Source organism: Diadema antillarum, unplaced genomic scaffold (genome assembly GCF_040938485.1).
Source record: "Diadema antillarum isolate AM-2024a unplaced genomic scaffold, OU_Dant_1.0 scf00000156, whole genome shotgun sequence".
NCBI classification, from domain to species: domain Eukaryota; kingdom Metazoa; phylum Echinodermata; class Echinoidea; order Diadematoida; family Diadematidae; genus Diadema; species Diadema antillarum.
In genome coordinates, this window is record NW_027271045.1 from 1,949,895 (window position 1) to 1,974,167 (window position 24,273).

Consider the following 24,273-nt stretch of genomic DNA (forward strand, 5'->3'; position numbering starts at 1 on the left):
TGATTATTACAGTATGAGAAATTGATTATTATTCAAATTGTTTCTAAAAATTTCTGACATCTTTGCGCCCCCCGCCTGCTCTCCGTGTATATGAGTGGCCTAGGCCTTTGTTCTGAGAAGCCTGCTAAATGTACATAGCTGGGTTGGCAAGATTATACCATTAGACAGCGGTTGGCAGGTTGAGTGGACCAGTGCAAAGGACAGTTTTTTATGTTTATTTTATATATATTTTGAAAAATATTTTGTTTATGAAAGGCGCGAAAAAAAATTAACGTGGTGTCTAAAAATAAAATAATGAATTGTTTGGCGTGAAATATTCGAGTTTTGAATGCAACACCAACAATTATAACAACAACAACAATCCAGTAACGAGGAATAGGTGGTAGGCATAGGCATAGGCATAGGGTTTAGGATATTAGTGGTATTATTCGTAGGATAGTAGCTGAAGATGCCCACACCTTCATTAGACTTTGCAATTAACGTAGAGTAATTATTCTATCTCGGCTTAAAAACGACGTTAAACTGACGTTTTTTTTCTTTGGTTATTTTCGTAAAAAAGGCGTCTTTTAGACGTCTTTTTTCTGTATCAATATCACGTAGAAAGGTCTTAAATTGACGTGTAAACAACATGTTTATGACGTTATTCTGACGTGATATTTTGTCTTTTAAGTAGTAATTTTAACGTCATTAAGACGTCTTTGTATGACCACCCAAACGTCAGACAGACGTCACAAATATGACGTCTTCTGTACGTCTGCCATTTGAGCAAAGATACATTTTGACGTCAGTCTAAGACGTCTAAATGACGTTCTTAATCTGTTAATGTACGTCGATAAGACGACATATATGACGCCTTTATTACGTCTAATCACCTTTTTTACGTCTTCCATTTAAGCAAAATGACGTATTATTAACGACAGTTTACGACGTCTTTCTGACGACAGCGCTGACGTGAAATAGACGTCATTCTGACGTGTCTCTGCTGTCAGAGCTGTTGTAACTTGGTTTCAACACGGTGATAACAGTCATTTATGAAAAATTCGCTGGGATTGCTCTAAGATTAGGCCTATACCGTTACTTCTAAAGTTTGCAATGTTATAACCAATCGAAACCATTCCACATTACCCATATTACCCCTCATCACCCTGTTGTAACTCAGTAAAATGTCGGTTTCATATAGGGCCGGGTGAAAACAGTAATTTTTGGACTTGAAAATTTCGCTGGGATTGCGGTAAGATTAGGCTACTGTTATTACTCAAGTTTGCAAGGTTAGGCCTCTAACCAGACGAAGCCTATACTTGATCAACATTTCCCATATTACCCGGCCCTCATCACCCTGTTGTAACTCTGTAAAATACGGTTTCATCAGGATAGTAACAGTAACAGGTCATAATGGGTAATTCATCAACATGGTAAAGACGGTAATATGTGGTCGTAGTCAAATTTCGGGACGTTTAAAGGACAAGTCCACCTTCATAATATACATGAGGATTGAGTGAAGGCAACAATATTAGTACAACACATCAGTGAAAGTTTGGAGAAAATCGGACAATCCGTTCAAAAGTTATGAATTTTCAAAGCATCTGCGCAGTCACTGCTGGATGAGAAGACTACTACAGTGTGTGATGTCCATGCGTACAACAATATAACGAAAATAAAAAGAGAAATTCACAAAAAATTACTTTTTGAATAAAGTGCACATTTCTTCAACTTGTTACTGACATAATGTTGAGGGTAATATTATTCCCCCTGCCTTTTGAAAGAGAGAAGTCGAGTGTTCTGTTGTTATGCGAGAAAAATGAAAATATGCTGAATTTTCTTTATTATTTCTTTATATTGTTGTACACATGTGAAGTCACAAGCTACAGTAGTCTTCTCATCCAGCCGTGACTTAGCAGATACCTAAAAAATTCATAACTTTTGAATGGATTGTATGATTTTCCTCAAACTCTCACTGATGTGTTCTGCTAATATTGCTGCGTTCACTCAACCCACATGTCTATGAAGGATTGGTAATCGGTAACGTCGCTCTTTTTTTTTTTTGTTTTTTTGCTTGTTAGCTCATGAAACCCGGAAGTGGCCCCCTCCCCATTTTTGAAAACGCTCCGGTCGCCGGCCCTGCATTTAAACAAATAATATCACCATATAGATGGTATTTGCCAAGTTGGTGAAAATCCGTTATGGGGTTTACAAGAATGGAAACGGTAAATACAGTTTTGTTAGACATCGAGTTCATCTATAACTATCATCAGACATAATACCGTTGAAGTACATTAGTTTGCATCGTATCCGGGCAATTGTACCCCCCGGCTAAATACTGGTTAAAGGCCGTGTCACACCAGCCTTGCGTGTGACTTGCAAAGAACAATTTTGACTACCCGGAGGTCCCCGTAGATATCCGCACATGACAGTACCTAGCATGTATCTCAAAAGTAGTCGCCCGGAGGTGCGCACGCATATTTTTTTTTTTTTTTTTTTTTACCCGCAACCGTGTTTAGGCCCTGTCACACCTATCCGGGCATGTTTTTTTTAGACGGCACAGATTGGGGAAACTAAAAATCTATCGGGGACCCTATCCCTAAACCTAACCCTAATCCTAATCCTAACCCTAACCATCAAACCCTAACCCTAACCCTAACCCTAACCCTAACCCCAACCCTAACCCTAACCCTAACCATAACCATAACCAAAAACCCTAACCCAACGTTTTTCCCATAGGTTTAACACGCGCCATGCCCCAATCTGTGCCGTCTTAAAAAAAAAAAAAAAAACGCATCCGGGCAAGCTACTCGGGCTTGTTACGTGTAGGGATTTTCTAGCATACCGGGACATTCCTGAGGGTGGAAAAGGATTTGTGCGAGTCAGCGCATGTGCCTTACTTGCTGGACGCGTTATACTTGCGAGTATACTGTGTGACCTTTGTACCAGTCGCGTGGGGGCTGACAACTTAGTGAAGGAATTCCTCTAATGGAATGGCTTAAATCTCACAGAATTTCATTATCTTGGCTGCATACGGGACTGCGAAGTACCTGCGTGGGAATTGCCTGGGAAGTACTGCCGCTAAGGGTCTCCTACTGGCGTTCTGCGTGGACCTCTACGGGCATTCCCGCGACTCACCCGGAAAAAGTTTTGGTCATGCTCAAAACTTGGCTGCGGTTAAATCGGACTTGCGTGAGCACCTCCGGGCAACTACGCGCTAGATACTGTCAGGTGCGGACCAACTGCGGAGAGCTCCCTGGAGTAAATTTGTTTCCCCGCAAGTCAAGCCGCGGAAGTTCCCCCGTACGGTATGACAAGGCATGAATGAAAATAATTGCAAACATTCTTGTTCGCCCGCTGAAAATTTTCTACGTGTGTGCGGGAAACTACCTCCTCGCCACAAGCCCGCGTTATGGTGTGACACGGCCTTTAGTGGTAAGGTTAGAGTTAAGATTAGGGTTAGGGTTAGGTTTAGTGTTAGGAGTTTGGGTAAGGGTTAGGGTTAGGTTCAGGATAAAGATTAGGATTAGGGCTAGGGGAGGGTCCGGGGTAATTGCCCAGGGGTAATTGCCCTAGACCCGTTTGCATTCCCCGGTAGCGGTTTTACATTTCCCGGCAAAATTGCATTTCTTTACATTTCCCGACGAGACGTTATTACCGCCGTTTTAAAAAATCCCGGCTCTACAACATGTCTCTAGATAGCTCTTTGGTTGACGTGATTGAGTGAATGTCGCTGTCGTACTACGTCTAGTCTGCCTACACATCCCTCGAGTATAGTAAGAGAGCTACATTGTACTTGTATACTGATTGTAGGATCAAAGTGAACTAAACTACTACCGGTAACTGGACGGCAGAACCTGCGTCCCGGGCAACGAGTATAGAACCTAAAAGTGGACTCCCTGACCCTTGCTTGCCAGTAAGCTGCTTGGTAAGAACTGAAATGCATCCAGAAACTTTAGTTAGTGTTTTTTTTTATTGTCCAAGGATGATTTATAATCGCACATTACGTATGATTATGTGTTCAACTAAAGAATGCCGTTTAATTTTCCAAAGGCTTCGCATCGCATGGGCGTGTACGCGTGTGGAGCTAGCTGCGGTTCTACTGACACTGTTTCAAAGCGATACGTGTTGACGTGTTGTAGCAGCCAGCGATCGCCATACGAGCTAAACGTACAATAAGCCTGAATGAAGCATTTCAAGCACCTTTTCCACACACGCTACCCAGCTCTTCCCCGCGCCGCTAACTACGGCGAAAGCGTCATGTTGCCACCGCTCTCGCTTGCTCGACCTCGTTCACTACTTTCTCATGAAGGTCGAAGCGGCCCCCAGCTAGTAGTAGTAGTATAATCAGTGGGAATCAGTGCACAGTGGGAATGCTGGGGTATGATTGTTCCAATCCTTGTCATGCTTGTGGGAGTCATTTAAGAGTACATTATAGATCTATTGTTGTGTGAAAATTATTTGCTTCAGAATGGTGTCATATTCAAGTACGAAGTAGGGCCTAAAGTAATGTCAATGACATGTGCAGTTTAATGTTTCCAGGTTGGCATGCCTGTACAGTGACGGAGCAATCGTTAATGGGCCGTGAACGATCGCCCCGTCACTGTACAGTCAGACTGCAGCAGGTATGCCAATGAGCTGATCCGGCAAGATTTATTCAGCACTCTCGTTGACGATCTTTAAATTGCGTTCGAAAGGTGTCTCGTGAGTGTGAGATTTTGCGAGAGTTTGACAGGGCTATCGTATGGTTTTCACAGTGCAGCGACTTTTACATGCATTCATCATGGTTACAAGTCACGGTAAGTTGTTCTCCAGACTTTGATCTTTATTTTAATGCCAAATTTGCGTATAATATCGGTTCTTATCATGACGATATAATCAGTTGAATTTGCGTTAATTTTACCTGCTTTTCATGGAAGATTTTGTCGTCTAAAGTTCGTTTTTGGTTCCTGACTGGATTAAGAAACTTTTTTTTTTCTGATTTTGGCTTGTTAGTAGAGAGGAAACTTAGATGCTCATCATATATTGGAGTCAAGGAGACGCAAGCATGATTTTACTAGTTTTTCCGTTTTGAAATGTTTGTAAAATTCACCCCTAAGCCGGAAGTATGCTCCACACAAAGTGTACAGTGGCGCGAAAGAGTGTAATTTTGGTGACTGGCGTGGCAGGGCTGTATCAAGCTTCTAGCTTCTGTCCAAAGCACAGAACTACACGCATGCCTGTATGCAAGCATGCGCTATGCACGCACGTGGCATGAAACCGTAGCAGCGTAATGACGTTCCGTAATGCAAGCGCTGAATGCAAGCGCTGTCCAATGAGAGAGCTAATTACTCTTGAGATTGCACAGTTTCAAGCTGACCAGCACTGACATTGATGTATATTTTACTGGTTCCTGACCGGATTAAGCAACGAATTGTCAAGATATTTGTACATGGATACAAAGATTAAGAGATGGACTACCAAACAATGCATTTTCATTGAGATGCGAGGTGAATTTGATATTCTTTTGACATCTTGAACGTGTACTACACGAATTACTTTTTTCATCATTTTTCAAGCTCAGTTTACGATATTAAACTTTTCATTAGGGACTTTTCGATTTGCACGTTGAGCCAGGCATCACCCTGTTATGACGTAGGTTTTACGTACTGCGCATGCATGAGTGTCGACCCTCGGCTCATCACCCAAATTTCGAACGCGTTCACCCCAGTTATCACCGTCCACCCAAATCGGTTGCGCCGTGCGAAAGAGCACAATGACTCTCGGGAAATCCGTGCTCAGTTCACCTGTTTTCTTTTTTCTCTCTCGAGACAATACATTCTAATTTCATGAAAGCTTATGATATTGATACGTCATAACCTTGTAGTCGTACCATGCGTCATGTTTTAAAATCCACATAATTCATCCCATGATACTTATTCGACATCTAGTCAAAGACAAAATAAATATTACAAGTACAGAAACAAGTCACAAATTACGCATAGAGTATATGCACCCAAGGCACGGGTTGCCTCCTGCACACGCCATGAGACGTGACGCCCGAAATTGAAATGTGTTTTAGCAGCGGCTCAAACGTACAGACGTGACGACTTGATGTACGCTTGCGCTCGGCGTCACAACCCTCTCGTTCACCCAATCGAAAACTCCCTATTTACACTAATTTGAGTAATATGTGACGATAGCTTAAATGTACATATTTTCCTTGAATTTGATACCAAATTTGTGAATATAAGGTGTATTTTTTGTTGCCAAAAGCCCAAGGACAAAATCCCCTTCCGCAGCTCATTACGGATGCAAGCCTTGAGCGGGCGTGCGTACAAGTTGAATAAATGCGAGCGAATTATTGGGTGCTGCGGTCTGACTGCTGTACAGGCATGCTAACCTGGAAACATTTAACTGCACATTACTTGAAAATGACACCATTCTGAAGCAAATAATTTTCACACATAATGTACAAAATGTACTCTTAAATGAACCCCACAAGGTTTTGGAAAAATCATCCCCCAGCATTCCCACTGATTCCCACTGATCAGGTACTAGCCATCCCCTTTATTATTTAAAATGCATTTATATAGCTTGGATCTGCACACGTCAACAACTGCCAACTACTGTAAAACAAGATATTTTCGCGGCATGCAATTTATGCAAATTGGAGCCATCAGCCTTTTTGAGCATGAAATTTTCACGAGTTGCCTCTAATATTCTGTGCATTAATAGACAAGAACTTTCATGTGCATTTTAATTTCGCAAATTTTGGCTCGCAAAAGTAGAATGCACGTGAACATTCCTCGTTTTACAGTACACACCACTCCTTCAGTCAAACTGCGCAATGTAACCATGCAGTTACAGGGCCTCCCAATTGACTTACCACAGAGTTGATCAGTGCAGCAACTCAAGAAAAGCGATCAGAAAGGCATTTCCAAATTATGAGCTGTACGTTATAATGGGTACATTTTAAACTTGTTTCAAACATTGGTAAGTTGATAAATGCAGCCTTTGATACTTAACTGTCTGGCAAGCTTTTTCTTGCACCTCACTAGAAAACAAAACAAAAAACAAACAAAGATTTCCAACCTCCAAAAAAGTTTGATTTTAGGACAAACTTTTTTATTTTTAGAACAAGTCCAAATCTTTTATGTAATGTAGTGTGTACAGATTACACAGTCTACATCTTTTTCAATAAAAATGGTAAAGCTCCTTTACACAGTGGGAAGGGCCAGTCCCCATTCCACCCCCAACTAAATTGTATGTAACATGCAATGTGTCTATTTAGCTACATTTTATTCTTTGGTTGCCCATTACTAGTGCTGGCTGGTGTGGTTGTCAACCATCAATTCCCAGGTAAAAAAAAAAAAAAAAACCCTCAGAATAAAGGCTTGTAATGACGTTCATATCTCTACAAATTTCCTTTGCTAAATCTTGAGGTTCCATTGGCTGAGCAAATGTCAATTCAAAATACATCATACCACTATCAGGAAACAGCTCTGTAGAGAAGTTTTGTATTTGGATGAGACAAGTTATTACAAGGTGCTTCAGGAATCAGGACTTGCACCCTAGCAGAAAAGACCTCCCCTGCTGCATTTTGCCAGGCTCTCTTTCTATGTGCTGGCAAGAATATTGTGTGTGCTTTGTATAGAATATGATATCAAAATGCAGTGGAAAATTACAGTGTTACATATACATGTATTTGTAGAAGATCTGCAAAAGGTAGAAAAATTTGCTGGAAACATGCTTTAGGAGAGTTCTTTATTTGAAATATCAAATATGCCATATTAAAAGATGGGAAAGTAAAATGCACAGATACATGCCCATCAGTTGTAGGAGGAACTAATTTTGATTTCATTTTGATTGCGCAGTACAAGGAGAGAACAGAAACATGGTGTGTAACTTTGAATTCTTTCCTATACTGTTCTGAACTAATGGTTGTACTTCAGTCAAGATTTTGCATTGAAATGCAGCCTGTAATCAAATAAAGTGTGAAATTGTTGCTTTCCCAAATTATGTCCTAGAGGTAGAGAGTGCAGAGCATGGCTTACAGCATCTACAAAGGAATGTCAATATCAACGAGAGCACTCGCACAGGATGCCTGTTCGAGCACATGTATCCCCCGAACCCGTCTCCCATACCCCATCTGGATTACTTTTTAGGCCAGAATGTTGTATAATATGGCAACTTTCGCAGGATACGATAAAATCCGACAAGAAATGAGGCTGGTAAATAGCACATACAAGGAATATATATGACATGTCGTCCTATAAGTTTGAACAATGAGAGTGCTGGCAATGAAACTTTTGTTACCTGGAATAAACCCCCCACAAACCTCCATACAAATGTAGCAAGCTTGAATAAAATCCAACAAGAAATGTCGGCTTATAGAGCATATACAAGAAATGTGACATGGCCTCCAAGTCGGAACACTGAGGGCGCCATCACCACTAACTGTTGTGTCCTTCATGTAGAGTGACCACCCATACACCTCCTTAGCAAGTATGAGTAAAATCCAGTGAGTAACAATCAAGTTATTGCATGAATAAGCATTTTTGCAAATTTTGACATGATCGGGGGACCTTTGACCCTGTAGAAGGCGGAACAGTGAGGGCAGCATTATCAAAAGGTATAAGAGTATAGATTTGACTTTGATATATTTACACACCAAATTTGAAAAAAAAAAAATCGGTCAAGAAACAGGCCAGGATTTACCTTTTCATGTATAAAGATGGAACAAGCGAGGGCGCCACCATCGAAAACAATAGGCATCTTCATTTCACTATAATGCACCTTTTTGCCAAATTTAAAGAAAATCTGATAAGAAATGTGGCTGATAGAGCGCACACAAGAAATGTGACATGGCATCCAAGTCGGAACACTATATGAGTGTAATTTAATCCTTTCAGCTTTTAAAATGTGGCCATGCACAGTTTTGTGAAAGAGATTTGTTTGCTGTTTTAGAGACAATGCACAAATAAAAACCAGAATTCCATGTCACATTCTTTAAATTTGGGGGAATTTGTCAATTCAGTCATGCAGCTCTTAGGAATGATAAAGACATGCTATCCATACAGAATTCACACAATTAAAGGTGCATTCACATTGATACTGTATAAGCTGTTATTTTTGCATACAGATATTTTCACGAATTATAAAGACAGACATTTTTGCGAGATGCTGATTTCGCGAAATGACACCAACGCTATCTTGCATGAATTGTTACTCTAGTGTATGGCGACATTTTCGCGTGTTGTTGAATTCGCGATCCAAGTGTGATTTGCGAAATTTGTGAAAATTAAACCCTCGCGAAAATAACTACTTATACAGTTAGTGATATGTAGTATTTCACATGGTAATTTCACGTATACAGTGTACTTGAGAATTAATTACTTTTTTTTTATAACAACCAGCAATTCAAATATGAATGCACCTCAAATACATGTATTACAAGGAACTGGTAACATCTGAGATAATAGACAGTGTAGGATTCCTCCAGCCAGCACATATCCCCTTCATATCTAGACATCATTTGGTTGGCAAGCATGCTGGCAAACATAGCTTCATGGCAGTACAGTGATTGAAGTGACAGTTCGAGCAGACCTGTGAGAGAAACCCCAAGCTGTGCTGTAGACAGGGTTTCCTGTGAGTTCTGATGTGCTTGTAGTCTCTTCCAACAGACCAAGCTTTTAATCACAGGCCCACTGCATTTCCTTCATTACAGGGGAATGCGCATTTAATGAATTATCAGCTAGCATGATTTGTCCATAGTATGTAAAACAAAACTTATTGCTAACTTTAACAATAAGTTGTATTGATTATAATGCTATCCACACTGAAAAATATATACCATTATTACCTCTGCCAAGGGAGGAGGTTATGTGTTCGTTGGTTCGTGTGTTTGTTAGTTATTTAGTTAGTTTGTCTGTGTGCAAAATAACTCAAAAAGTAGTGAACAGATTGGGATGAAACTTGCAGGAAAGGTTGAGAATGACACAAGTAACAAACGATTAACTTTTGGTAGTGATCCAAGAATTTTGGGGGAATTTATGAAGGATTTTTGATATTTTGACAGGTAGGGTCAATAAACTTGGGAGTTCAGGCTGCGTGTATTTGAGGTTTGCATGCGCTCACTAAAGTGCGTGCTCAAGTTTCTGCTAGGGTGAGGCGCGCCGTGCAACTGAGGGTTTATGACATAACAAAGGCTTCTATTGGGAAATCGGGCGGCTTTCAGCACACAATGCTATAAGTACGTATGGGTGGAAATCACTGATCTCTGTGGAAGAACAAGATCAGTGGTGGAAAAAATGAGCTGCATGCTTGGCGGAGGTCTGCGCTCTCAGAGTGCTTCTCTAGTTTCAGATGTTAGAGACAAGCACCCAGAAGCACCAAAAGAAAAAATAGAAGTTTACAACCTGAATTAAGTAACATTTTTTCTTTAGAGGATTAGGATTAAAAGAAAAATATCCTGTGGTTTGGATACTTTGTAAAGGAAATGTAAAGATATACATTTATATCATGGACAGGTGCACCTCAAGAGGCCCAAAATTATTAAATTCTAACGAATGATTTTCTCTAGATCCAGAAAGTAGTACTACTCGGTCATTTTGCATTTTCATAGATACACTAGGTTTTTAAGGAGCTCAATTAACAACAGCAATATTGGTGACCTTACTATTGTTGCGTAAATGGGGATTTGGTTCTGAATGTATGGTAGTGATAGTTTGACCCTACAAACTTTGTACGAGTTAAAGGCAAAACATGGTTCTAGGCTACGCCTGCAAGATTGTCAAATTTTGCTCTAGAATGTACATGTATGCATCAGAAATGTGTGGAATAATGCTGTAATAACAAGATATTTGTTGGGTAACAATGAAAAAGTGAAATATTAACCAAAAATTTTCACATCTCAGAACTTACCCGACCGGGGTCAGGCTAAGTCGGACTCAGGGACAACTCGGTCTCGCTTTAATGGTGACGCCAAGTTGTCCCTCTGGATTTTACAGTATTGTACTATGGGAGCGCTTCACGTTCTGGCTGGTCGCAGTTATGGGCCGAGTTGATACAATGCGCGCATCAAAGAACCTCTTTGGCGTGCCCACAAAATGAATGTGTGCCTATGTATAGAATACTACTAGTATGGCGATCGCGAACTACGTATAAATTATCTGAAATAGGGCAGAGTTGTCCCCGAGACTGAGTTAACCTGGATCCTTCTTGAATAAAGGTCGGTATGCCGACTTTTATTTTTGATTTAAAAAAAACTCTGAAACAACTCATCATTCCGACAAAACGCGTCAGCCAGGTAAATTTCTTGGTAGACTCTTTCGATGTATTGCAAGTAAATGTGACCGTGCACCTCAAAACGAACATAAAGTCGCACACACTGATTTTGCGTGAGGACTGAAAATAAGTAAAATGGGTCAACCTAGCCGAACTTGACTTTTTCATATTTTCTGAAAGAGCGGGTCTTCTTTTACATTATGCTAAAATTTGGTATCATAAAACGGGCAGGAAAGTGTGTTTTTTTAGCAGTTTATCTCAAACATTTTTGGTAGAATAGTGTGATTAGGTGTGTCTTTAAAATCCCTTTTTCATTTCTGAAAAACCTTGTCCACACTCTTCACTTTCAACTCTAATAACTTTTACAAGGATAGGGCTACTGACTTGAAAGTTGGCATTGATTATGGACAGAGTGTCTTAATGAGGCATGCTTAATTTCAGTTTAATTTGATAATCCCTTCATTGTTGTTACTCTGGTGGTTTACTTCCTGTTTTTTGTCCCATTCATCGCACAGCCAGCACAGTTTGGTAAAGATTAAGCGCTTGAATAGACACTGTACTTCAGAGCCTCTTTTCTCAGTTCACACTTTTCCTGAGTTTGTGCTTTCTTTCCAATATTTAGATAGGTTAGGAGAGTCCATTTGATTTGAGTTATACATCATTTTAAAGCTTAAAGTCTGCTCTTTCAGAATATGGTCTTAACTAAAAATTCATGTCTGGCGACTTTTTGTTTGTTTTGAGGTGCAGGGTCACAAATATGAAATGGTGCAAGACAGGTTTTCAAACCCTTACCAGAACTGTATATATGTTTTCACTTTAAGAGGTGAATGCAAACTACAGTTTATACCGTATTTACTGATCATAGCCAGTGTATGTATAGCTGCACCCTTTTTTGTTCCCGATTGGAGAGAGAGAGAGAGAGAGAGAAAAAAAAAAAACAAGTGGGGGCAATCCAGGAAATAACTTGTGAAACTGGACATCAGATTGAAGGATATAACCTCTATGAAAGTCCATGTGAATTTTTTAATCTGTTTGATTTTCTCTTCATGAATTTTTGCAGTTGAGTAATTGCCAGTATGAATTACTGGTATCCACTTTCTTTCCTTGCTTCTTTCCCAACAGCACATTATATGTCTCTAGTTCTACAGTGCCTTCAAGTAGCAGGGCTGGCGCCATGTTTTTAACAGTGGGGGCCCAGTTTATATTTCTTGTGCCACTTCCTGGTTTCATCAGCTGATAAGCAAAAAAAAAAAAAAGGCCTTCAGCACAAGTTTCTGGTGCCACTTCCAGGTTTCATCAGCTAACAAGCAACAACAACAACAACAAAAGGCCTTACGTTCACTTTTCTGCTGCCACTTCCAAGTTTCATCAGCTGACAAGCAAAAAAAAAAAAAAAGAAGAAAAAAAAAGATGATAATCAAAATAAAAACCTTACACAGGCTTTCTCCTGCCACTTCTTGGGGGGGGGGGGGGGGGGGAGGTGCTTCATCGGCTGAGAAGCAATAAAAAACAAAACAAAAACAAAAACCACGCAAACAAACAAAATAAAGGCCTTTACCAGCAATTTTTGGTACATTTGCCAGGGTTAATCTCCTTGAAACCAAAAACAAACAATAAAGGTTCACTGCATTTTACTGGTGCCTCTTCTGGGGTCAAAAAAGTGGACTGTTTTGGATTTAGAGCAATTTTCCTTATACTTGTACCTGTATATAAGACACACTCCCTTTTCCCAAACTCATTTACACTGGCAAAAGTGCAGCTTATACACCAGCAAATATGGTACCCTCTCTGTGTTTCTATTACTGACTTTCTTCAGTGAAGATCATGGCACATCCTCATGTTGACCAAAGTGATGTATAAGCTAATAGCTTTTGTCTGACATACATGCAAGTAATGGCAATGACTTGAGGAAACTTGAGTCACTAATCAGTATATGCTGTTTCATATACCACAGCATTATGTCAAACTTTACAGCACTGCTTGACAAGACACTGGAAAGAAATGACAGATTGACTAAATATTGTATTGTAAATCTCCACATTTTCTCACCCAAAATATGTCTCAAAAAATGGACCTAAATATAGTATGGTCAAATGAATAACAGTGCAATTCATGTCATGGCTTTTGGCTTCTTGAAATATGCCTCTGAACTAGCCTAGCCAACCATGATGGCCTAGAATAGCTTCTTGTCTTCAATTGCGAGAAGCATGTACCTTGTGGAATGCAAAGGGTTGCTACTTCTAAGGTCAGTTGCAGTAGTAGTCTTTTATCCAGCCAACATCTTCAATCAATGTGAAAATTCTGAATACATGGAACATCGTTAATGTAGGGGTATGAGTTTTCTTCAGTTTGTCTCCCGGCTGTAGAGGATTGCAATTGCTTATCTACATTTCAACAAACTTTGTTTGAAAAGAGGAACCAGCGAGTATGGAACCTGTCATTTACTGCTTACAGTTACTGTACATTTAATATGCCTTGTCTTCCTTGAACTACTTAAAGGGCAAGTTCACCTTCATATGGGTCATTCTTCGCTAAGTGTATATTTCTGTGTCCCACCAGTTTAAAGGGAATATGTTCAAAAAGAAAAGGTCATTTCATTACTTTCTGTTCTGTTCACAATGACTTACATTCATGTAATTAAGATAACATACAAAAAAGAGGGATGAATTGTTTATCCTGACCTATTACTTTAATTTCCTGTATTCGTGCCACTGAAAACCCCATGTCCCGGTGTTACTATAAATAAATATCCTTACGTCGCATTTCAAGATAGAAGCATGTTGAAACGTTTTTAAATGCTTATTTATTTCATTTCAGAACGTACTATCAAATTATTATACCCCCGCCACACATAGTGTGCACACATAGTGTGAAGGAGGTATATAGGAATCACCGTGATGTTGGTCGGGCGGTCGGTCGGTCGGTCGGTCTGTTGCAAAATCTTGCGTCGCGAACTCCTCCTACAGTTTTGAAGCAATTTAAGTGAAACTTAGGGTAAATGATGATATTGAGGTATAGATGTGCAAGACATGTTTTTTGTGTTTGTCGGACAATGTGTTGCCATGGTAACCATAATTTTACCAAAACCTTGTGGATTGAATAACTTCCATAGTATTTAAGCAATCAATTTCAAAATTGGTATCTATGATGATCTATAGGTGTAGTTATGCAAGACACTCTTTGTGTTTGTACTTGACAGAGCGTTGCCATGGTAACCGCATGTTTTCTTCGAAATCTTGTGGAGTGAACAACTTCCACAGTTTTGAAGCAATTGAAATCAAATTTGGTAGGCATTATGGCCTTGAAGCATAGATGTGGAACACATAATTTTTGTGTTTGTCAGACAAAGCGTTGCCATGGTAACCATAATTTTACCAAAACCTTGTGGATCGAATAACTTCCACATCATTCTTGAAGCAATTAAGGTCAAATTTAGTATGTATGATGATCGGGAGGTGTAGTTAGGCAAGACACCAATGTGTTGATATAAGAAAAATGTGTTGCCATGGTAACCATAATTTTACCAAAACCTTATGGATTGAATAACTTCCATAGTATTTAAGCAATCAATTTCAAAATTGGTATCTATGATGATCTATAGGTGTAGTTATGCAAGACACTCTTTGTGTTTGTACTTGACAAAGCGTTGCCATGGTAACCGCATGTTTTCTTCGAAATCTTGTGGAGTGAACAACTTCCACAGTTTTGAAGCAATTGAAATCAAATTTGGTAGGCATTATGGCCTTGAAGCATAGATGTGGAACACATAATTTTTGTGTTTGTCGGACAAAGCGTTGCCATGGTAACCATAATTTTACCAAAACCTTGTGGATCGAATAACTTCCACATCATTCTTGAAGCAATTAAGGTCAAATTTAGTATGTATGATGATCGGGAGGTGTAGTTAGGCAAGACACCAATGTGCTGATATAAGAAAAATGTGTTGCCATGGTAACCACTCATTTTTGTATCAAATTGAACCATTTAATCTATAAAGGTGAAATTTGGTGTGTATGATGCTCTTTAAGTGTAGTTTTGCAGAATGTCCTATGTTGTATTTGTATCGGACAATGCGTTGCCATGGTAACCGCATTTTTTAAAAAAATCCTGTGGAGTGAACTTCTTCCACAGTTGTCAAGCAATTGAAACCAAATTTGGTAGGCATTAAGGACCTGAGGTATAGATGTGGAACGCATAATTGTTGTGTTTGTCACACAAACCGTTGCCATGGTAACCACAATTTTACCAAAACCTTGCAGATCGAATAACTTTTCCATCATGCAAGCCATTAAAGTTAAATTTAGTATGTATCATGATCTAGAAGTGTAGTTTTGCAAGACACCAGTGTGTTAGTTTAAAGGTTGTGTACAGTTCTGGTCGAGGTGAAGATTTAGCTTTTAACGTTGTGCGAGATATTCAGAAACTACTCTATGAGATGTCAAAGAGCATGCAGTTCTAAGGGGTATCAAAAGTTTATTCGATGAAAATTGGTTTTGAAATGGCTGAGATATCCAAAAACAAGGTGAAACAAAGATATCCTAATAAAGTTTGGACATGTCGCCTTTTATTATTAGCACTTTATTGGATATCTCAGCATTTTGAAAACCAATTTTCATCAAATAAATGTTGAATCCTTCTTAAAATTACATGCTCTTTCATATTTCATAAGAGGCTTTTCATTATCTCATTTAGGAATGTTCAAAACATGAATCCCTACCTCAACCAGTACTGTACAGTCCCTTTAAGGAAAATGTGTTGCCATGGTAACCACTCATTTTTGTATCAAAATAAACCATTCAAGCTATCAAGGTCAAATTTGGTGTGTATGATGGTCTTTAAGTGTAGTGATGCTGGGGGAAAGCATGTTTCCATTTGCTGTAAGTTTTATACTCGGTGTCAACTCTGTAATTGTAAAGTAAACTAAAATTATTCTGTTTCCAATTCGACAAGTGCACAAACTTGGTATTAACGTCATTGCCCTCATGACATCACATACTATAAAAGAACACTAGGGGCGGGGGTATTAATCACCTTCAGTGATAATTGTAGTTAGCATAAGATATGCCAATATCAAACGATTTAGGAAAAAAATGAAATCAATAATTCAAAATTGTGTGTCCCACCATTTTGCGTCGTCTCTGTCACGAATATTTAAGGCGCCATTAACGAAATATGTCGGATACCCGAAGTATCGATTTTAGTGACACTACATGACAGTTACATTGTGTTCAGTTGAAGAACTCACCTGGTTTTCCCCCTATTTTAATCAAGAAAGTTATATATTTTTTTTTTTAAATTTGTGACAAAAGCCAGGTCGTACCTTTATTCAGCGTCATCTCTGAACGCTTAAGATTACATATCAAATCAAATTAATTCATAATTTTGGTGGCATAACAGGAGAGAAGATCATACCCTCTACCAGTACACATGGTCATTACCGCAGGTGAATGGATTAGGAAGACGATATGAGGTCATTACTTGTTAAACCCGTCATCTCCGTCACGAAAAGTGGCGGAGATGACGTTGATGGAATTTGTTTTTTACTAGTAGAAAGTACATTGTAACAATAAAGTGATATTGAAAATTCATGATGTTAATCATATTGGAAGTCCTTTAACCACTGCTATTTTTTTTTTTGTTCAGTTGCAATAAATATCTATCCTTAAATTTGTTTATGCCATATTAGATTACCAAATATCATCTCCGTCACGTCACATATTGCATATTTATTACTGCAGCACTAAAAATTGAAAGTTATTTTAAATGAGGAAACACCCCATGAAGATTGCGCCCGTATTAGATGAAGTCAACATTCATCATGATTTTCCCACTTTATGAAAGATTTTCCATTTCCGAGACACTTTTTCTTTCAATAATTTGTAATGCCGAAAATATACACTTTTAATAGTGAAGAATGACCCATATATACATGTGAAATAAGAGAATGCAACAAAACTAATAGAACACAAATACAGTGAAAGTTTGAGGAAAATTGAACAATCTGTTCAAAAGTAATTTATTTTTGAAATTCTGGTGCCGCCATTGCTGGATGAGAAGACTACAATGACTTGTGCCATGTGTAGGTGTGATAAAAAAGATAAGAAAAAAAAATTAACATTTTCAGATTGCGTCATCGAGCTTTCTTTGTGCATAGACTTTTTACATAATTTTATCTTCTTCTTGAAAACCTCATAACAGATTTTCACTAAACTTGGCAGGGAGCATCCCTAGGGGGATAGAATCTCTATTTGTTCAAATGGGCACCATGCCCAGTCTTGGGGTACCCAAGGGGCCCAAACCCCAGAAAATTAAAGGAATGTTTAAAAATCTTCTTCTCTAGAACCAAAAGTGATAAAGCTAAGTATACTAAAAGTTAGTACAGTCATGACTGTAGTTTGTTCATGGCAAATCCATGAGTGCCTGCCTTGGCGGCCAGGGGAGGGGATAAGGAGATGTTTCGAAATTGGGACCTAAATCGTTCATTTTCATCTTCATGAAGACCCCTTCATGGATTTTCTTCAAACTTAGCAGGTAGCACCTGTAGGGGAATAGGATCTCAAGTTGTTCAAATGGGCACCATGCCCCACCTAGGGGCCCCAAGGATATCACAAGCTGTAGTAGTCTTTTCATCCAGCTGTGACTGAGTAGAAACTTCAAAAATTCATAACTTCAAAGATTCATAAGATTGTCTGATTTTCCTGATGTGTTCTATCATGTTCACTCAATCCACATGTCTATGAAGGTGGACTTGTCCTTTAATGCTATGAGTAAGTATATTGATGACTGAGTTTCAAGTTTGTTCATGGTGGAACCAAGGGTGCCCCCATGGGGTCCTGGGAGGGGGAGGGCAAATTTAGGGACCTGATGGACCCCCCACCCACCCCCCAAAAAAAATATATATATAAAATATAAAAAAGAATAAATAAAAAATTAAGGACTCTAGAGCCACATGTAATTTAGATAATTAGTGACTGTTGGGGCACAAGTAATTGTTTCAGATAAGGGAATTGAGTGGGTAGAGTAGTGCGATTAGGTGCATCTGTAGAGGTCCTGTTTCATTTCTTTAGAATCCTTTGCACACCCTTGACTTTCAACTTTTGAATACTGTATACGCTATAATTTTCGCGTACATAAATTTTCGCGAATTGCCGCTGTCACACATTTTCGCGAGTGGTTAAATTCGCGATTGGGGGACCAAAGAAAATATGAAGTGGCAAAGAAAGTGAATTTTCAACTTACTAGCAAATAAGAATGATACTAGTTATACACTGCATGAAAAAAACTTACCAAACTCTGCGAACTAGTAAGTTAGAATTCAACATTTTTGAAGTGGATTAAGTCCATTGCGCTAGATTTCTGACGAGTGGTCCCCTTGCGATAATGGATTGGCTCTCTGCAGTATTCGTAAGTAGATGTGGACGTGCTATATGTACGTAAACAAGCTTAGCCAGTATGGTCTGTTCGGTAAGCCGTGACATGGTAAATTAGTACTGAAATTTTCGTATCATCAAGGCAAGGGATTCATTTTGGAAGGTAATATTTTCGCGTGTTGTTAATTTCGCGAATAGCTCCCGACTCGCGAAATTTGCGAAAATAAAACCCTCGCGAAATATATAGCGTATACAGTAGATAGTGCTACCGCCTTGAAAGTTGGCATTTATTGTGGACAGAATGTGTTAATTGAGCATGCTCAATTTCAGCTCAATCTGATAATCTGTTCATTGTTGATGCTCTAGTGGTTTACATCCTGTGTTTTGTCTCTTTCACAACACCTCTAGCACAGCTTGGTAAAGATTAAACACTTGAATAGACCCTGTACTTCAGAGCCTCTTTTTCTCAGTTCATACCTTTCCAGAGTGTGTGCTTTCTTTCCAATATTTAGATAGGTGAGGAGCGTCCATTTAGATTGAGTTATACATCATTTTAAAGCTTAGAATCTGCTCTTTCAATATCTGCCTTTAACTAATACCCCTTTCCCGCTGAAGGAAATCTTCCCCGGGTGCCCCCGGGGGCACCTGGGTAACCCCACAGTGTGAAAGGAAACTTGATTGAAACCTAGGGGAAGCCTAGGTGAAACACCGATTAAATTTTGGGCAATTTTTACCCTAGAAGCGTCCTGGGTAAACACCGATAGTTCACGGGGAAACCACCGGTGGTTCACCTAGGAACGCCCAGCGTGAAAGGTTGTCTTGGTGAAACACCGGGGAAAATATGCAAATTATGTCAAAGGTCATGTCTTGTTTCTGGTCATGCACACGTTTTTCGCTAGCTATCGCGCTCTCCCAAATTAATCCATGCGTTATTCGTGAATACCCATGTAAATACACACACGACTACAGTAGTATGTCGTTCGTGTGACTTTCACAGTCGCGACTGCATTGTTGTACAGTATTGCATCTTGGTGTTGTATCGTCTACGCATGCCGTATACAAATAAAGTGAGCTGATTAGTTAGAGTGTACTCGAGTGTTGCCAGATGGTGATTTTGGTAACCAAAAAGGGTGAAATTTGGTGATTTTTAAAGTTGTTTGGTGACAAAATTTTAGCCTGGTAACCAAATAAAAATTTGGTGATTTTTGGTAATTTTTTGGTGATTTTGAGACCAATGGAAAATAATCACATTGATTGAAAACGAAAATGCATTTTGCCAAAAGTTTTCCCCTTTATTTCCTGTAGAAACAGAACATGTGCCCCTTTTTGTCACTCAACAACACTGACCACACACAAACACTCATCCATAGGCCTACACATCGTGCACATTTTGCATATATAGTGTGTGTGACTACGGCGCATGCGCCGTACTAAATTGCACCGAGACTCGCGCAAAAAAAGGGTTATTGACATCATTTTGTCTTGAAATTGAAGCCTCACCTACGCTTTTCCAAATTTGGTGATTTGTTATGGCTTTTGGTGATTTTTCACATGCCTTTTGGTGATTTTGCTCTGTTGGGACCTGGCAACCCTGCTGCGAGTTGCCGTGTCTTCTTCTTCTTTGATTCCTCTTCCAGTCTGGTACGCTGATGAGTTTCATCCGTCTTCGTACTCGACTATACTGCTGCGATTGCAACATCACTCGGTTTCTGAACAGTCCTAGTTGATTCAGAAGCATCAGTGACACAATGATAGCAAATTCCATTCTATTTTTTTTTCTTTTTTTGTATACAATAATGAGCTGCAAATATCGCGAATTTCTACACAGTGAGCAATAAAATGAAGGCCCTCCGAAAATGCGAATTACGATCGATAGAGGTGACATCATAGAGAAGTTACGAGTATGAACCACTACGCACTGTAGTACAGTATCCACCAGACCATGTTCAAATTAGCTAATTAGCATGTTCAAATTAGGCTGCGGTGCGAGCAGAAAACACATCTAGGGGAAAGTTGCATAACAAAATTCACCGAGAGCATTGTCGTAGGTGTGAAACGACGGCAGTGAAAATTTCACCGGGAGGTTCCCCAGTGAATTCACCGGGGAATCCAGCGGTGGTTCACCGAGAGGGGCAGCGGGAAAGGGGTATAAAAATCCATGCTTAGCGACTTTTTTTTGGTTGTGTGGTGCAGGGTCACATATGCAAAAAGAGCAAAAGTCCTTCAAAAATCCATAAAAATTCCAGGGTCACTACCAATTCCCTGAAACGAGATTCTTTTTGCAGGTTGACAGGTTGACAATTTACCTGTGCGAAAGAAGTCATGTGGTACATGTACCCCTCTGTTCCACAGTCAACTACAGAGTGTATGAGCAATCGAACAATGGAAATATTGATCAGGCACAAGGTGTGAATAGAGCATGCGCTGATGGGCTCACAAACTCTCTTGTTCCACACATAAGGCACACCTAAATGAGGTCAGTGAAATCAAATATCTACTGAGCTTAGCCATGATCGCTATGTGCATTCTAATACAAGTTTTATAACAAAACAAGCGCACACTGTATTGGAGAAAAGTCAAATAATACTTCGATACATGCAGTTTTCACACAGAAAGAAACATTCAATAGAAGAAACTCTAATCTTTCTATCAAAGCCATTTTGCTGGGCAGCATAACACAAATTAACATGAACTTAGGCCACAAATGCCGGCACTCCTATCTACATTTTGGGAACTTGTTATACCACCCGTAAGGATCGAGTTAAGTCTTCTGTTTTTTTTAAATGCATAGTCAAATTTCCTGAATACAGCACATACTTTTGGAAGACATTTTTACCAGTGTGATTGAATATAATATGCAAATAGACACCATGTCCACATACAAGCTTTCAAGGCTAGGCCCATTTACACTTCCTTGGAAAAATCGTGATTTTTCTAAAATCGCGACATTTGGGTGCAAGTTGCTAAGCAACTACACCCAAACGCCCTCAAAAAATCGCCAGCCGGAGTGCAATTGTTTGAAACATCGCGATGTTTGAGGCGAAGTTTAGCAAGTGTAAACCCAAGCTACAGAAATATTGTGATTTTTCATCACATGACTTTTGGTATCGGATTGCACCAGGAGTTTACGCGAGCTCCCAATCCCTCTTTGGAACATGTAGAGAGTTCGTCGGCCGCTGGCCAGAGTACAGGGTACATGCTGTACAGGTAAACGGCCGATCCTCGGCTCGTGGTCTCTCACCTCCCTGATGAAACTATATTGTACAGTATGTCCCCCCCCAAAAAAAAAATACAATCAGATTTTCGCATTGATAACACCCAAAATGATTAAAATGTCTAAATGCTACTTCAGGGTCTTGAAATAAAACATCTTAGCTCTAAAAACCCCATTCAATTTGGTAAGCTGTCACAGAGAAATGTGGAATGTTGGAAAGCATGTCATGAGTCTGATTCTTCCAAGTTTAGCACGTCGATGCTTTTGTGTGTGAATACAATAGACAGAACTTGGAGGGAAGAGATTCTTGACATCCTCTACAAAATTCCTCATTTCTCTTTGACCACTGAAGCAAATCGAATGGGGTTTTCTGTAAGATGTGGGCGATGACTTATAGTTTCATATCCTGAATTAGGTGATCCGAGTATCCTCTCGGATCACCTTCTGTATCTGTACGGATTCTTTCTTCTTCTTTTTCGTTATTTCTCCCCAAAAGTTGTGCAGAGGTTAGCTCAGAAAGTGCATTGCCTATCAATGTCAAACTATATATGTATTGTGACCCAAAGACGAGAAATCTTGTAAAATCATTGTGATCAGTCGACCGTGACGTCACTATGACGCCATTATATGAAAACACATTTTCATTCATATCTCATTGATGGAATGGAATTTTTCAATCAAATTTACGTCACATATAGTTCAAGTCAAGTGCATTTTACTCATATTCTCAAAATTCATCTCTACCCTTAAAACGTGCGCGTACGCGCGCATTGAAATATTTGTGTGCTCCAATCGAGCTCAAATTTATTTTGCACACGTTTCAGACCATTTGGAGCATTTTTTTAAAAATTGAAAAAATCGGACGGACGCGTACGCGCGCGCGCACATACGCACGCACAGCTCATATGCAATATAAATTTCCCGTTTTTCACCTTGATCAGATGTCTGAAATGTCAAGGAATATTTCTACCAAGTTTCAAGTCAATCCAACTCAATATGACGTCATACAGGCCCGTCAAAGTCGAAATTCTGCGCGCGCGTCAATGGCGATATACAGTGCAACTATGCAAAAAACCGCCAATTTTAAATCCGATTTTACTCGTCAGGATGGACGGTGACCCCCCATTTTCTTCACATATTTTGAATGCTGGTGAGTTGTACATGTCATTTCATGGGTTGGCAATGCTGGCAAAATGATGAAAAGATTCAAATTTCTTAATAAAATAAAAAAAGTAAATTTTCAAAATGACGTCATCAAATTTCAAGTTTACTCGAGCGTATCTCACTTATCCTTGGCCAATTTTCACCCAGATTTCAGTATGCTGTAGCTAATATAATGCTCTATCAGTTATGTATGTAATAATACAATTTTGATTAAATGACAGCATGACCTCGTAAAAATGGATTGAAAGTAACCTTGTCGAATTTGACCAGTTTACGTGTTATCTCTATGGGAGTGCAATTTTTCTGGAAATGAAAATTGACATGACTTTCTTTTTCGAGCACTAGCTCACTTATGCTTCGGTGAATTTCTCCCAGATTTTAATATGTTGTAGCTGAGACTTTGGGCTATCGTAAGTGTGCCTTTTGTTTTTTCATACGATGTCGGGATCACGTCAATAAACTTGGTTGAAATTAAAGCTTATCTTCGTTGTATTGAAATATTTCTTTCTTTCTGCAACTTTCTTTGCAATAACTCAAGAAGAACATACCCTATCAACACCATATTTTGCACATGCTTACTTCATGTCACGTTCATTATTTCATAAAATAACAACTACTTGATCAGATGCCATCTTGGGTATGTAAATTAGGGTCAAGGGTTATAAATGTTTCATCCTATATCTTGGTGAATACATATCCTATCTTTCCCATATTTTGCACACGTAAAGACCATGTTACAAGGATCATTTCACAAAATAAGCACTTTTTGCTCAGATGCCATCTTGTCTGTGCGAAGTGGGGTCAAAGGTCATATGTACTTCTTTCTTTATCTTCATTATGACGTGTTATCTCTATGGGAGGGAATTTTTCTAGATGTGAAAATTGACATGATTGTCCTTATCGAGCACTAGCTCACTCACCCTTCAGTGAATTTCTCCCAGATTTTAATATGTTGTAGCTGAGACTTTGCGCTATCGTAACAGGTCCTCCGTTTTTTCATACGACGTCAAAAGCACGTCGAAAAACTCGGCTAAAGTAATCAGAGCTCAGCTTCATTAGGTGATCCGAGTATCCTGTCGGATCACCTTCTGTATCTGTACGGATTCTTTCTTCTTCTTTTTCGTTATTTCTCCCCAAAAGTTGTGCAGAGGTTAGCTCAGAAAGTGCATTGCCTATCAATGTCAAACTATATATGTATTGTGACCCAAAGACGAGAAATCTTGTAAAATCATTGTGATCAGTCGACCGTGACGTCACTATGACGCCATTATATGAAAA

At 39.3% G+C, this 24,273-nt stretch overlaps 1 protein-coding gene across 2 annotated transcripts in view; it reads left to right on the forward strand.

Moving 5' to 3' along the window:
* Positions 1 to 3,806: 3,806 nt before the first annotated feature.
* The window catches only part of LOC139722053 (advillin-like), a 126,753-nt gene continuing 106,286 nt past the window's right edge, over positions 3,807 to 24,273 (forward strand). For both annotated transcript variants that reach the window (XM_071633375.1, XM_071633371.1), the window contains exon 1: positions 3,807 to 3,907. The gene's annotated coding sequence lies outside the window, so the exon portion shown is untranslated. The remainder of the gene's footprint in view (positions 3,908 to 24,273) is intronic.